Below are 14,972 nucleotides of genomic sequence, written 5' to 3'. Positions count from 1 at the left end.
GCAGTCCACCTCTCATATGGTGTCTTTTTAACCAATTTAGATAGAACACAATTTAGTGTGAAGATAACTATTTCAAGTACATGTCCCTAAAAGGAAGTAGGAAGATCAACATGACTCATCATTGATCGAACCATGTCTAACAGTGTTCAATTCTTCTCTCAAAAACTCCATTCTATTGTGGAGTACCAGGAGGTGTAAGTTGTGGGACAATCACAGATTCCCTTAAAAGCTCTTCAAACTCTAAACTTAAGTATTCTCCTCTTCGATCTAGTCGAAGTGCTTTAATACTTTTGCCTTGGTTTTGTACTTCATTTTTAAATTCCTTGAAATTTTCAAGGGCATCAGATTTATGGCACATAAGATAACTATACCATTCCAATTGAAATCATCAATGAAAGTAATGAAGTAGTGAAAACCTTCTTTAGCTTGTGTGTTCATTGGTACTTATACATTATTGTATATTAAGCCTAATAAATCACTAGCTCACTCACTTTTACTATTAAAAAGAGTTTTAGTCATTTTATGCAATAGCAAGACTCATATATATCAATTTGTTCAAAAACAAAAGAATCCAAAAATCCATCTTTATAGAGCTTCGATATGCACTTCTAACTTATATGGCCCAAACAACAATGCCAAAGATAAGTTTGATTAGAGTCATTTATTCTTGGACTTTTAGTATTTATGTTATACATGGGCATATCGTCATCTAAAATGTAGAGGTCATATATTAATTGTGTCAAACCATAGAAAACATTATCGATATAAAATGAACAAAAATTATTCTTAATAATTGTCTCAAAACCAATTTTGTCTAAAAACTAAATTGAAAGTAATGTTTTTAGTTAAACTGGGCACAAAATAACAATCCTCCAAAAATAAATCAAGTCCACTAGGCAATGATAAAACATGTGTTCCTGTAGCTAATGTGGCAACTCTTGCTTCATTTCTAACTCACATTTCCACATCTCCTTTAGCCAGATTCCTACTCCTTTGCAGTCACTGTACAGAAGTACAAATATGAGAACCACAATCAATATCTCATACCTAGGAAGTAGACATTGTTAAATTAGTATCGATAACAAAAATACCTGAAGTGGATGCGCCACTTTCTTTTTCCTTCTTAACCTTTTCAAGATAGGCAGGGCAATTCCTCCTCTAATGTATGGTCTTACCGCAATGGAAACATTTTCCTTCCTTAGCAATTCCTCCTTTAGGTTTCAATGCAATTTTTCCTTTGTTAGGTTTGGCTTTGCCATTGTCCTTAGGCTTTGCCCTAGAATTAAGATGTCATTTCCTTTTGTCCTTGTGGACCATCATAAAGGGCTTGTAACAGCCCAAATTTAGGCCTAGTCGGAACAGTGGTTTCAGGACCACAAATCCGACGAGGAAAAAATTCCATTTTTTTATATTTTTATGGTATACGATTTCAGAGATGATTTCATGAAAATTTCGTTCGAAAATTTTGACATTTGGGCACTCAATTTAGTTAAAAGGACTAAATTATAAAAAGTGAAAAAGTTGAGTTCTACATGTTAGAGTTGTCCAATTGTTATGAAATTTTAAATTGGAGGTCCTTAAATGGTAATTAGACCATTGGTTAATTTGTTGGACAAAAATGGACGTGAAATAGGTGAAATAGAATATTTTTAAGTTAGGGGCATTTTGGTCATTTAGTAATTAAAATGAATTAAAAACAAAATTAAAAGCCAATTTTTGTCCATATTCAACCCTATGGCCGAATTTCACAAGGGGAAACCATGGCTAGGATTTTTCAAGATTCCAAGCTCGATTGTAAGTCTGTTCTAGCCCCGTTTTTAATGATTTTTACATTTTTTATATCCTCGTAACTCAGTTTAGCTATTTCTACCATTATTTTGAGCTAGGTTTTGTGTTTAAAATTTACCCATGGATGACATACATGTGTTTTGATGTTTTTTTGGAAGAATATGAAATTTTGGAGTGTGATAAACAACTTTTACTAAGTGATTTTTGATGAAATTTCATAAAAGGACCTATTTGTAAAAGTTATAAAATATTTGTAGAAAATGTGATTTAGTGAAAAATTTGGGCTACTATAAGAGGGAATATGAATCGGCTAGGCTTGGGTATTGAGAAAAATGGATACATTTCATTTTATGAGTCTAGGGGCAAATTTGTAAATATGTGAAATTTTAGGCGCAAATATGTAATTTTTTCAATATATGATTTTTGGACTGATTTGAATAGTATAATAATTTAATAATTCATATGTGGTATTATAAATCAAGAAAAACAAAGTTAAGACTTAGAACGGGAGAAAAACGAGTATTGGACGATTTGGTCCTTTTCGCCATTTTAGGTCGAGATAAGTTCGTATGTTAATAAACATTATTGATTTGTGTTAATTATGCAATATTATTATATATTTGACTAAATTGTGAAAATTTAAGTAAACGTTCGAATTGAGCAAAAACACAGGATCGATCACGATCGTTGCATAGTGAAATATGAATTGACGATAAAAGACCATGGTTAGACCATGGCAATGTGCTAATTGAAATAAGTGATTCGCATGTAAGATCATATCTAGGATATGAAATTTGTGCTAAGTGAAATAAGTCCATGGCATTGTGTTAAGTGAGAAATTTCCTGGTTGAACCTTAGGAATAAAATAGTTTTGGACACAAGTGTGGTACTATGTGAAGGCCACTTTGTGAATATAATAGCTTTGGACACAAGTATGGTACTATGTGAAGGCCACTTTGTGAATAAAATAGCTTTGGCTACAAGGGTGGTACTATGTGAAGGCCACCGTGTATCCGTTATTATTCCAATATGTTCAACGGGAAATGACTAAGTGTAAACTATTATGACTATGTGATGATTAAATGTGAAGGAATTATGAACCAATAATATTATTTGATGTTGAATTGAAATAATGTGTTTTCATTAAGGTTTAAGTGTATCAACTGACATAGCCAAGATAAAAAAAAATGAAAGTTAATACAAAGAAAACGTGAGAGGGTAAAATTAGCAATAAAATAGTTTTGGACAGTAGTAGTTGTGTGACTTTAAAAAATCATAAACAATTGTGGAAATATAATTAGAGGTTGAATAATATATGAAATTAAATCTTATTGAGTCAATTTTCACATAAAAGAAATGGTGTAAGAAAAAAAATTTCATATTACGAGATATCTGAATTTTTTTGAGACAGGGTCAGAATGATTTCAAAATCCCCTGTTATGAATTTGGAAAATCATTAAAAATTTTATAAAACTAATTATTGGTTAGAGTTTATATTTTTAAAATTCTTATTGAGTCTATTTTCAATAGGATCAAATGGAAACATTCGAATCCCATACGATGAGATAATTAATTTTTAGTGAAGAAGGGTTGAAACTATCAAACAATAGAACAGGGGAGACTTTAAAGAATAAACTGTAGTTATTGGCTAGACCAAAAATTCTGAAAATTTTATGGTAAGAAGATATGTGAGTCTAGTTTTAGGAAAAATTAGTGGATCTTAATTTGAAGTTCCTTAACTCAAGATATAAATAATTTTGTGGTTGTGACTCGAGTAGATAGCTTGAGATGAACAAGAGTAAATAGTGGAACTATGTGCAATTATGATTGTATTATCTCGAGAACATAATGTGAGAATTGGTAAAAACATGTTAATAAATTTCTTATTATTTACATACCAAATTACTAAGCTATATAGCTTACTCCGTTTATTTTCTGTGTTTATAATGTCCTCAGGTTAGCTAGGGTTGGAAGTCACCGGAGAACCTATCACACTATCAAACTAACAAATTGGGTATTGATAATTCTTATACTTAAGGTCATGGCATGTATAGGGGACTTGGTTATTTTTGTATGTGTCATAATTGTTTTGGCCTAAAATGTTGGCCTATGCTATTTGAAAGTTCATTGTTGTGTAAGGCCATTTGATGTTGGTATATTGGCTATATTATAAGTCCATGATGATGCATTTCAAGGATGTGTATGCTTACATTTGTGGATGAATGAGTGGTGATATCTATGTGTGACGTAAATTTTTTCGAAACGGCAAGTCAGATTAGTGCAAGGGCTAGGGACATGGCCATGCGAGCCACACGGCTGTGTCCTAATATCCCACGAGAGTGTGCCCCTATTTTTTATGAAAATTTTCAAAGTTTTCTAAAGTTCTTGGTTTGGTCTTGAACCATTTCCAAAGCATGATTTGGGCTTCGTAGGCCCATATTAGGGACTTTAAGATGAAATGTGAAAATTTTTAAATTTGAACTCAAATTCATGACCCGGTTTTATACAATTGCGTGTATTTATGTCCGGTAATGCCTCATACCATGTTCTGGTCTCGAACACGGGTAAGGGGTGTTACAGGGCTTAGGTCCAGCCCTTTACATGTTACTTTCAGTAGTTCCTAACATGCTAAATGATTGTGGCAAAGTCTTATTAATCTCATTCATGTTGAAATTAAGGAAAAATCAGCTTAAACTATCCAACAACAATTGTAGGATGACATTAGTAGCCAATTCCACACCTAGAGGGAATCCAAGTTTTTCAAGGCTTTCAATATAGCCTATCATCTTGAGAACATGATTTCCCACAAGAGTTCCTTCCATAAGAGTTCCTTGAAGTGCTGGATCATATCATAGGCAACCATATCCTCATGTTGCTTTTGAAGCTCATGAGTCATGGTGGCAAGCATTAGACATCCTATGTCTATCATGTCATCAAGATGCTTATTATAAGTATCCTTCTCAACTCTAGAGGCATTACCTACTAGTTCATTAGGAACTGGTTCTTCAATGACATATAATTTTTTTTCTTGTTTGAGGACATTCCTCAAGTTACAGAACCAATCAATGAAGTTCAAGTCGTTCATTTTTCCTTCTCAAGGACAGATCTCTATGGGAAAAACATCACCGATTGAAAATTTTTTATCAAAACAGAATATTTTCAAAATCAAAATATTTTTTACTTTTGATCTTTGAGTCTTCTTACTAGAACAACTTTTGTTCCTAATTTTTGTATGTTACCAGCAAGTTAACTATTAACTTTGAATAACATAAACCCCATTACGCTAAGACAAATCTGTTAACACTTAACAAATTATATATAAAACTCAGTAGGCATGAAAATCAATGATTAAAATTTAATCAATGATTAGGGTGAACATATAATCACACAGGTTTAACATATTAATCATACACAGTTTATTAAATAGATTGCCTGTATCATATATATAAAAAAAAGATCGATTAAAACAAATCAGACAACGTGTATCTCATACAATCACATCATCCAATAAATTTAATCCTATATTTGTATTGTACAAATGGCTCTGATAACACTGTTGGAACACCGATAAGCTTCGTAGTGTAACAAAAAAAATTATTTCGGCGATCATCAACCATGGATCCATGTACGAGGAACGAGCCGAGTTTAAAAAGTGTTGAAGATATACCTTTACAAAACTAAAGAATGGTGAATAACCTTGTTAATTGGATTCCTTTGAACAATATCAAACGAAGCCACAACAAAAGTGTCTCGGCATCTACTAATTCCACCTAGTTAAGCACGAACAACAAAATCTCTTTGAACTTTTTCAAAGAGAGTACAAACTTTTGGCTACTAGACCTAGCTTGATTTTCTTACTCACTCTCTTACTCAATCAGAGATTTTATTCCTTTTATTAATATCATATATTAAAAATGGAATCATTCTCCTTTTACTTTTTAGAGAAAATCATGGAAAATATTAAAGATTATATTATTTTCAAAAGAATATTAACTTCCATAACTATTAACTCTAGAAAATAATTGCAACTTGTGTCTATCAGGAAATATTGTTCATCAAGTAATGTTGTTTGCTAGGCAATACTATCCGCCAAGCGATACTGTTTGCCAGCTAATACTGTTTACCAGGTGATAGCGATACTGATTGCTAAAGATATATGTAAGAGGGTATACACCCACCATTTTGCATACAGCCTGTTCACTTTAACCGTAGGGTGTGACCCTATAGGTTCTTGTAACGTTAGTAGTAATACTAGAACATTTCTAATGTTATAAGAAATGAGTGTCATTTAGCAATGCATCACTGCTACCCAAGTTATAAGAAGTCGTGGTTCGACATAACTTTTTTGTGATAAAGTTTTCATGTATTATATCTTTTTATCATTTATATCTAGATTGGACACAAGTCATGGTATAGTCACACATGTATAGTCCAATCTCATATTTCTTGATATTCTAAGTAGACTAAAATAAAAAAATAAGTGTGATATCTCATATTAACTTATTTGAGCATGGCCATGTATTTCTAGTCTCACTCCATCAAGTGGCTCAAGATATTACTCACATTATGTAAGAGGGATAAATCCTATCATGATCAATCATATCCCACTACATAGATTGTGGCATACCCAACATCAGTCTTTACAGTACAACCTGTTACGGTAGACATTTGAATGTATCAAAATACACAACTCACGATGTTGGGATAATGATGATCTCAAGTCTAAGGATCATATACATAGTTATCACTATGAGTATGTTTGTGACTATTACAAAATAATCCAAGAAACATACTCATGGTAGGTCAGTCCAATATGTTGTTCTCTAACACATACTCATGTATTGATTTTGACATTCCTATGTCAATGAAAACACTTTATCGTCAATCAACTACATATTAGTCTCAATACATTATTGTTGTCCAAACCCATAATAGTACCTGACTAAAGACCTTTCAAGAATAATCATATCATTCTCAAGACTTTGTTATTAATCAGTTTTTATTTATACACATAGAAAAAGAAACTGAAATGACAATGGTAATGCCTTATATTAACAAACAAGGTAAAATGAGTATGTAATTACAATCATCTCATGATGGGTATTTAGGCATACTCTAACATAAACGATATAAATGAAATCGAAAACTTGGAAATGTGATGAAATGGACTTGATATTCAATTTGAAATGGCATTGAATAATTTGAATTGTAAATGATACATCTTGGTGATTGATTATAGAAAAGATGGTTGAATTGAACCATGTTTATTTGGGATAACTTTATAATTTGTTGATCGAATCTGTCATTTTGTTAAGTTATATTATAGTAAAACTAATTTATACTTAAGTTACTTGTAGCATCTAATGATCATGAACATAAATATATGCTCACCTTGTTAATGTTTTAAGTGTCATGTTTTAGCCAAAGTTATGCGAAAATATGGTAGCTTTAATGCTTATCTAAAAGCAAGGTAAGCATAGTCTTTTTCAAATTGAACTTACTAAGCATTTCTTAATGCTTACTCAAGTTGTTTCCTTCCCATGTAGATCATCACCTTGCGGAGCTCACCAAGCAAGATCATTAAAAAGCTCACACTATCACCGAATTGGTAGTAATGTGTTTATTTTGGTTATCAAAGTTGTGGCATGTAAATAGGTATAAGGTGGATGGAAATTGTCATCTTGGATAGTGGTTTAATTAAGTGTAACATGCTTTCTTTTTGGCTTGGTATATGTGTGGCAATGAATGTATTTCATGCTAGTATGAGTGATGTTATAATATTGATGGTTTTGGTATAATTAAGTGTTATGCTTGATACATAATTGATATATGTTTGGATTGGCTCATATTATGGTCATTTAGGTTCTTGATGTATGGAAGTGTATAGTTAAGCATGTAATGATCTCAGATGTCATGGTTAATAAGTTTAGGAGAATCGTTAGAAATAGTAAGATTGAAGGATTATGCATAATCCATGAGTTAATATATGTTTTGACTAGATCATGCCAAACTTATTGAATTGCTTTTCTTGTAAATGTTGATAAGGAAACATGTTTGGTTTGATAGTGTAAATATGTAGGATATGGATGATTAAATTGAAATTGAATGTGCCTAAATGTTGATCAAGTTTAAATATCATGTTGAGTAATTAAATTCAAATTTTATAAACTTATGGTAGTATGTTTTGGTAATTATATGGTATAGGTAGAATTGGTAATTAATTGAAGTGGTAATATGCTTTGGATGGAAATAAGTGATTAAGTACCAATTGTGAATTTTTAAGAAAGCAAGGACCACATCGTGACCTCAAACCCCAACGTCGCAACGTAAGGTCGACAGTGAGTGATGTTGTGACGTCAGTATCCCCAAAGTCACAACTTTAGTCTGAAACTTTGAGAACTTCACAATTTGGTCCTATGTCATGTTCAGGTTAACAGAAGAGCTTTCTTAAGCTCGTATTAGACCCAGATATGGTTGTGATGCATATTTAGCATGTGTATGAAACTTTTTTGCTTATGTGATTGGTTGAATGTTGTAAAATTGTCTGAAGTTGCTCCGGTAACAAATGTATCATTCCACAGCTCGGACCCAACAATCAGGTTAGGTGATGGGTGTTACATTACATATGATTTGGAAATGTTTTTAAAAGATATGAGACCATTGGGTATGATTTGATGTGTTTTAAGAATGTTTTAGTAACTTTTTGAAATGTTTGGATATGATGGATATCATAAGTTAGTGTTTTGGATTGGTTTTTGAGTGGTTTTCAACTTTTATTTTTGGTCTCATGCCTTTCGATCTCGAGGCATGGCACTTATGTCTCGAGATATATTAGTCGAAATACCCAAATACTTCTATAAGGGTCTCATGTCTCGAGACATTAACCTAGTGTCTTAAGACATTAGAGACAGGATACTTAAAAATTGTTCCTGAGGCTCAATGTCTCAAACATTTTCAACAATGTCTTGAGCTGTCCTACTCTATAAAGTGTGTTTTTAAGTTCTGAAATGATTCCGAATGATGCCTGGATGTTCTCATTTTGTAACGGGACATTGGGGAGAGTTTAAATTGACTTTTAAGACCTCCAAAATGTTTGAATGATATGTGAAACTAAGGATTGATTTTAAATTTGGATTTAACATTTTTCTTACTCGAATCAATTTAAAAAGTTTTATTTTAAACCGTTTAAGTGTTTCAAAGTTTGTTTTATGTTTTGAGTGTGTCCAAACGCCTAGGAAATTATTCATAGAAATTTATTCAAGTATCTTAAACATTGAGAATTATTTTAAAGAACTTTTATAAAGTTTTATACAAGCTAAGAAAGAGTTCCAACAACTTCTCTTATTCATACCAATCATCAAGACAGGTATGGGGTGTTATAACGCTTCATACATCCATGAGATATTTCCCTTCCCAAAACATAGAAAATCTAAATAGTTCATTAATTCTTTAACAAACTTACAATGATCAATCAAAGCGATTACATCATTCTCAATAAAGTTCTAACTCTGCAAGAATAGTTGTGTATCATATCTAAGAAAGGCCTGATTAGTCTCATCAATAGGTGGATTGTTAACTAAGTGGATATCTTTATCAATACTCCTTAAAAAAATCCTGATGGTTTTGGTCCAATCCAGATAATTAAACCCATTCAATTTATACTTTATGATCTTAGACATCATTGAAACCATCTCGCTTATAATTGCGATAAGCTATAAAAGTAACATGTTTTTAATCCTATTCTTGATGCGTTTTTGGATGATATATTATGTAAATTAGTGAATTTGGTGCTCTTAATCCTTTAAATTCATGTTTCTGTACTTAGGTGAGCATAGGGGAGTGAAAGAAGCGAAAAATAGGCCAAAATCAGACAAAAAGAGTTGTTTCCAAGATCCACACGACCTGGGCATTTCCACATGGGCTGGCCAGATGCCCGTGTGAGCCACACAGGCTGGCCATATGCCCATATGCCAACCCGTGTCTATTTTGAACCCTGCTTCCCTTTTACGTGGAAAAAACCCAATTTTTAGGGTTTTTGAGCATTCTAAAGTATATAAATCCATATTAGAAGAAGACCTAAAGAGAGCACGCAGAGAAGAACGAAGAAATTACTTGAAGAACACCATCGGAAGCAACTCAAAAGTGGATCTCCTTCAAGATTGAAGATCTTCATTTAATTTCTCTAGAAGTTTTATTGGGTTTCTTTATGTCTTGTTGTTATCTTAACTTTGAGATGTTTTCATTCCAGATTATGAACTAAATTCCCTAGAAACCTAGGGAAGATGAAACCTATGATGAATCTTATTATTTGATTTTCTGAATTACATGATAAATACTTGATTCTTGTTCTCAAGTATGTATGCTTATTTCATGTTTTAATATTTTCAGGATATTGATTCATGTTAAATGTGCTTATTTCAGTGGAACAAAAGTCCCTATTTAAGAGTAGATCTAGCATAACTGAGTAGAGTTGCATGCAATCCTAAAAATCGAATGACATAGATCTACTGGATTAGAGTCAAATCTAATAGGGGAATCTATAGATCAAGTTAATGCGACAATAAGGATTTTAATTAGAAAGAGAATTCAATTAATCAACCTAGAGTTAGTTGTTTTTACTCTCAAAAGAGATATCAATATTATTTAGGGATTTCTATGGATCAAGGCGCAAGTGAATAAATCGTTCAACTCAGATTCAGATTAATAAGTGAAGTCTAGGTGGATTCTTTCTTGGGTATTCTCTATCTCATTGGTTTTCTTCAAATATTTTCCTAATTCATTCTCTATTACGTTCTTAGTAATTAGTTAGTTAATTTTAGATTAAAATCTATCCCATTAATTTGTCGGCTAAATAATAGAAAAACAATCATTACTAGTACTTTTAGTCCTCGTTGATACGATATTCCCTACTCATCATAGCTATACTATTATTCGATAGGTGCACTTGCCTTTATCATAATTTTAGTTAGTTTAGTGACCATCAAATAGTTTTTTGAATCCCTCACTATTGTAAATGACTCAAGAACCCAGCAACCTCAAATATAGTAACTATTCAACTTGCTAATCAAATTTCTAGCTTCCAAACAGAAGAAAACAGTAGCCGAAATAGAACACCCCACCAGAACTCCTTTTTGAACAGTGTGAAATAGTGGCAAATAGTAACAAAAACCCAAAAACACCCCCAAAACCACCACCAATCAATAACCTAACCACTAGACTTTGGTCAAAACCCCAAGTCAACATTGTCATCAAAATTTGATGAAAAGAAGACATCCCATGCGCCCCCACTCTTGCACATAGATAAAGGATGTTGTTGTTTGGTTGGCACATAAACCTCACGTGTAGCATTTTAGACCAGAGAAAAGTTTAGATCAGCTATTAGCACGGTAACGCTTCTTCCTATATCGGCGATGTAAAATAAAATGAACTTAAAGATTGATTGATAAAGGAAAAAAACATAATCTCTTCATGATTTAAGTATAAGTTAACACAAAACCCGAATTGAAAAGCTCAGTACCATGTAAGTGAAATTCTGAAGTCCAAAAAACTAAAGATGAAGAACTGGTTTGAGTGAAAAGCCACATTTTTTTAAACCCTAAAGTACATATTTATACTATTGCATATTAACATAAAAGGAAATAATTTTTTTTAAAAAAACCTATAACCTATATTTACAACTATACATTATATTCTTAAACAATATGGAACCAATACAGGGACAACATGTCACATTTTGGGATAATCAATCCTTTTCAAAAGTCACAAACATTGAAATAGAGAAATATATTCTCTCTTCTATAATACTTTCAGTTATCTCTCTTCTATTCTTGGGACTCCAATCCTCTTCACTAACCAAAATTCTGACCACCCTTATCTCCTACAACTCTCCACCCTCTACGTGAACCTCATGAGTCACCACCACTTTCATCTTGTATTAACAATTGATGTGATGAGTACTCACTCCTAATCAACAAAAACAAAAAAGATGGCATATCCCAACAAATTCCCAAACAATCAGAAATTTCAAAGCTTCCCCAACAACCAAAATTTTCCTAATAACAAAAAGCAAATTGAACCAAACTTTGGCCAACAATAATACGATCCTTACAGTCTGCTCAATAAATAAAAATATTATCCCCAGTATGACCACTTGCTTCAATGCTACAACCCTTATCCTGAATACCCCTTACCAATTGTAGGACACCAAACTAGATCCCCAACCCCCAACAGGTCCTCAAACTCTGATTACACCTTAATAACTTGCAATAACAATTCCACAAGAGCAACAACCCTAGCAACAACAATGTGAGCATGACCAACTGCGACAATCATTTCTTTGAAGGCATGTAGAATAGTTGACAACAGCACAATAAGCTCTCTATAGGCAGGGCCAAGTAGGTGGAGATGAAAGGAATCCTTAATGTCCAATTAGAAGTAGGAGTAGCCGATACATGGACAAGCTTGTAAAGAACAAGAACACATCCCTTAGGTCATACACTGCCATAGTAATAACTTGAAGAGTAAAGTAGAAGAACTAATGAAATGTTCCATGACATGCAAACAGCCTAACCAAGTGGAGGAAGTTAGGTCCCAAGTGCAAACAATCCCTTGACACTCAAAATAGAAAACACCTGTTTCCTCACAATCTCAAGCTCTCCAAAGAAAAATATCACTACATTAAGGACCTTGAAGAACACATTGAGCAATAAAATCACTACATGAAAATTCTAAGGGTCTCAGATGCATTAAAGTGTAGAGTATTCCAATGACCATAAAAAGCCATGCCAAGAGTTTGTGTAACACCCCTTACCCGTATCCAAGGCCGGAACAGAGTACGAGGCATTACCAGACTTAACAATACACATAGACAAAAATCGGGCCATAAAATTTCATTTAATTCAAAACTTTTCGAACACATGCATAACAAACAAAGCTAACTATATCATCGCATCAAAACATAGGACATGGCATGACTAATTAAACTTATAAACTATAATGGATAAGGACCACATCTCATGATTTTATACGATAACTCAATGCAGACTGATACGTATGGTCAAAATCATAATAAAAATACATATCACAAACCAACTTTTTATACATGCCACTCACTTGATATTTCTAATATTTGAATTAATTTTCCCAAAAATGATAGTTTGATAGTGTGATTTTGCCTCCAACGATCTCCAACCCCGAGCCGACCTACCAATACTAAAGAAATGGAGAGGATGGGTAAGCTTTACGCTTAGTAAGTTCATATGAAAATAATAAGAAATTACTACCATGCTTTTCAAGATAAAACACTATAATTGTACAATTACACATATTCAGGACAGGCTGTTTTCTGGAGTCCCGATGTTAAAAAAAATCATATCTCAAGTTACAAAACTTGAAATCCAATTCTGTAAATTTTCTATGAAACTAGACTCATATGTCTACTTACTAATTTTTTTCTAGAATTTTTTGTCAAGCCATTTAGTACAATTTATTAGTTAAAGTCTCCCCTGTTTCAGGGTATGACTACTCTGACCCCTGTGCACTACGAATCGAATTTCTCCCTGCACAGAATTGCAACGACCATGCCGTTTGTTTCCCTTAAAATTAGATTCAATAAGGAATCCATGCATGTAAGGTAGGTATGACTCTCCATAATTTTTGTACAATTTATGGTGAATTTCTAAAGTCAGAACAGGGGATCTCGAATCCATTCAGACCCTGTTTCACAAGAATTCAAATATCACACAATATAGAATTCTTTTGCTTCCCCTGTTTCTTTCATGTGAAAATAGACTCATTAAGCTTTATTTCCATAATTTTTTTTTAAATTTAATTCAACTTACACAATTTTTGGTGAATTTTCAAAGTCATCCACTGATGCTGTCTAATACTGTTTTACTACTAAAGTTCACTTTTACACAATTTCACTTAATCCATTCCATTTTACCGAGGTTCGCTCAAATATTGAGCATATTACTCTTAAATTCAAATAAACATATACTTGCACTTGTTCATCACATAATCACTTTCACATGTATTTTCATTTAATCGATTTCCCGTTGAACTCATCGGAATAATAACAGATACACAATTGCCTGCACATTTTCCCATTTCCACACTTGTAGCTGAAGCTATCTGGTACGCATAGTAGCCTACACTTAGTACTACACATGCGACCAACAGTCTGGTACACGTAGTAGTCTGCACTTAGTACTACACACGTGATCATAGTTTTTGGGTAGCATAGTAGCCTGCACTTAGTACTACACATGCGACCAATTATCTGGTACACGTAGTAGCCTGCACTTAGTACTACACACGTGACCTCACAATAGTTCATTTGTATCGTTTCTATTCCGAAGGTTCAATCGGGAAATTCCTCACTTTTCAACATTTTACTAAATTGTCCATAATCAATTTAAATTCATAACTTACATCAAATAACCATTTGATAGGCAGCCACATTTCATATGATATCAAAATATAATAATATAAAAAGAATCGATAGATTATTTATGTACGAATTTACTCGAAGTTTCGATCTCACTATCCATAATACCAATTGTCTATTCATAATATAATAAGACACAACTCAAATATCAAATCAGCTTTTAAGAATTTACATAACATATATCACATATTTCATATATCACTTGTCATGTATGTTCATTTTCTTGCATTTCATGTAACATTCTTTCATGTCATATTTCCACATCATAAACACCATTCCATCAACTTTTCCAATATATTAAATCATAAAATATATGCAATAATAGTAAGAAATATAATTCAAACATAACATTGCATTATTATTATCATACAAACTTACCTTGATCCAGAAATAGTAATTTACCATTTTAGTCTATAACCTTGTATTTTCCCGATTTAAGCCCGAATCTCGATTTCCTTCATCTATAATATCACATTTAGCCTAATAATTAGTCAAAATATTCATACAGGTCCAAAAATCATATTTTTAAAAATTTTCATTTTGACCCCTAAACTTTTGCATATTTGCATTTTTTTCCCCAAGGTTCAGAAATTAAACTTCATCCTATTTTCTTATGTTTTATGACATGCTGATCATTTTTCCCTTCTATGGCAACATCAAATTCTCACTCTAACATGTACTTATGACTATTAGGTATTTTTATCGATTAAGCCCTTTTGCTCGTTTTCACTTAAAA

This window comes from Gossypium hirsutum, chromosome A13 (genome assembly GCF_007990345.1).
Source record: "Gossypium hirsutum isolate 1008001.06 chromosome A13, Gossypium_hirsutum_v2.1, whole genome shotgun sequence".
NCBI lineage: Eukaryota > Viridiplantae > Streptophyta > Magnoliopsida > Malvales > Malvaceae > Gossypium > Gossypium hirsutum.
The sequence above is the reverse complement of the archived record's forward strand: the minus strand, read 5'-3'. Positions refer to the sequence as shown.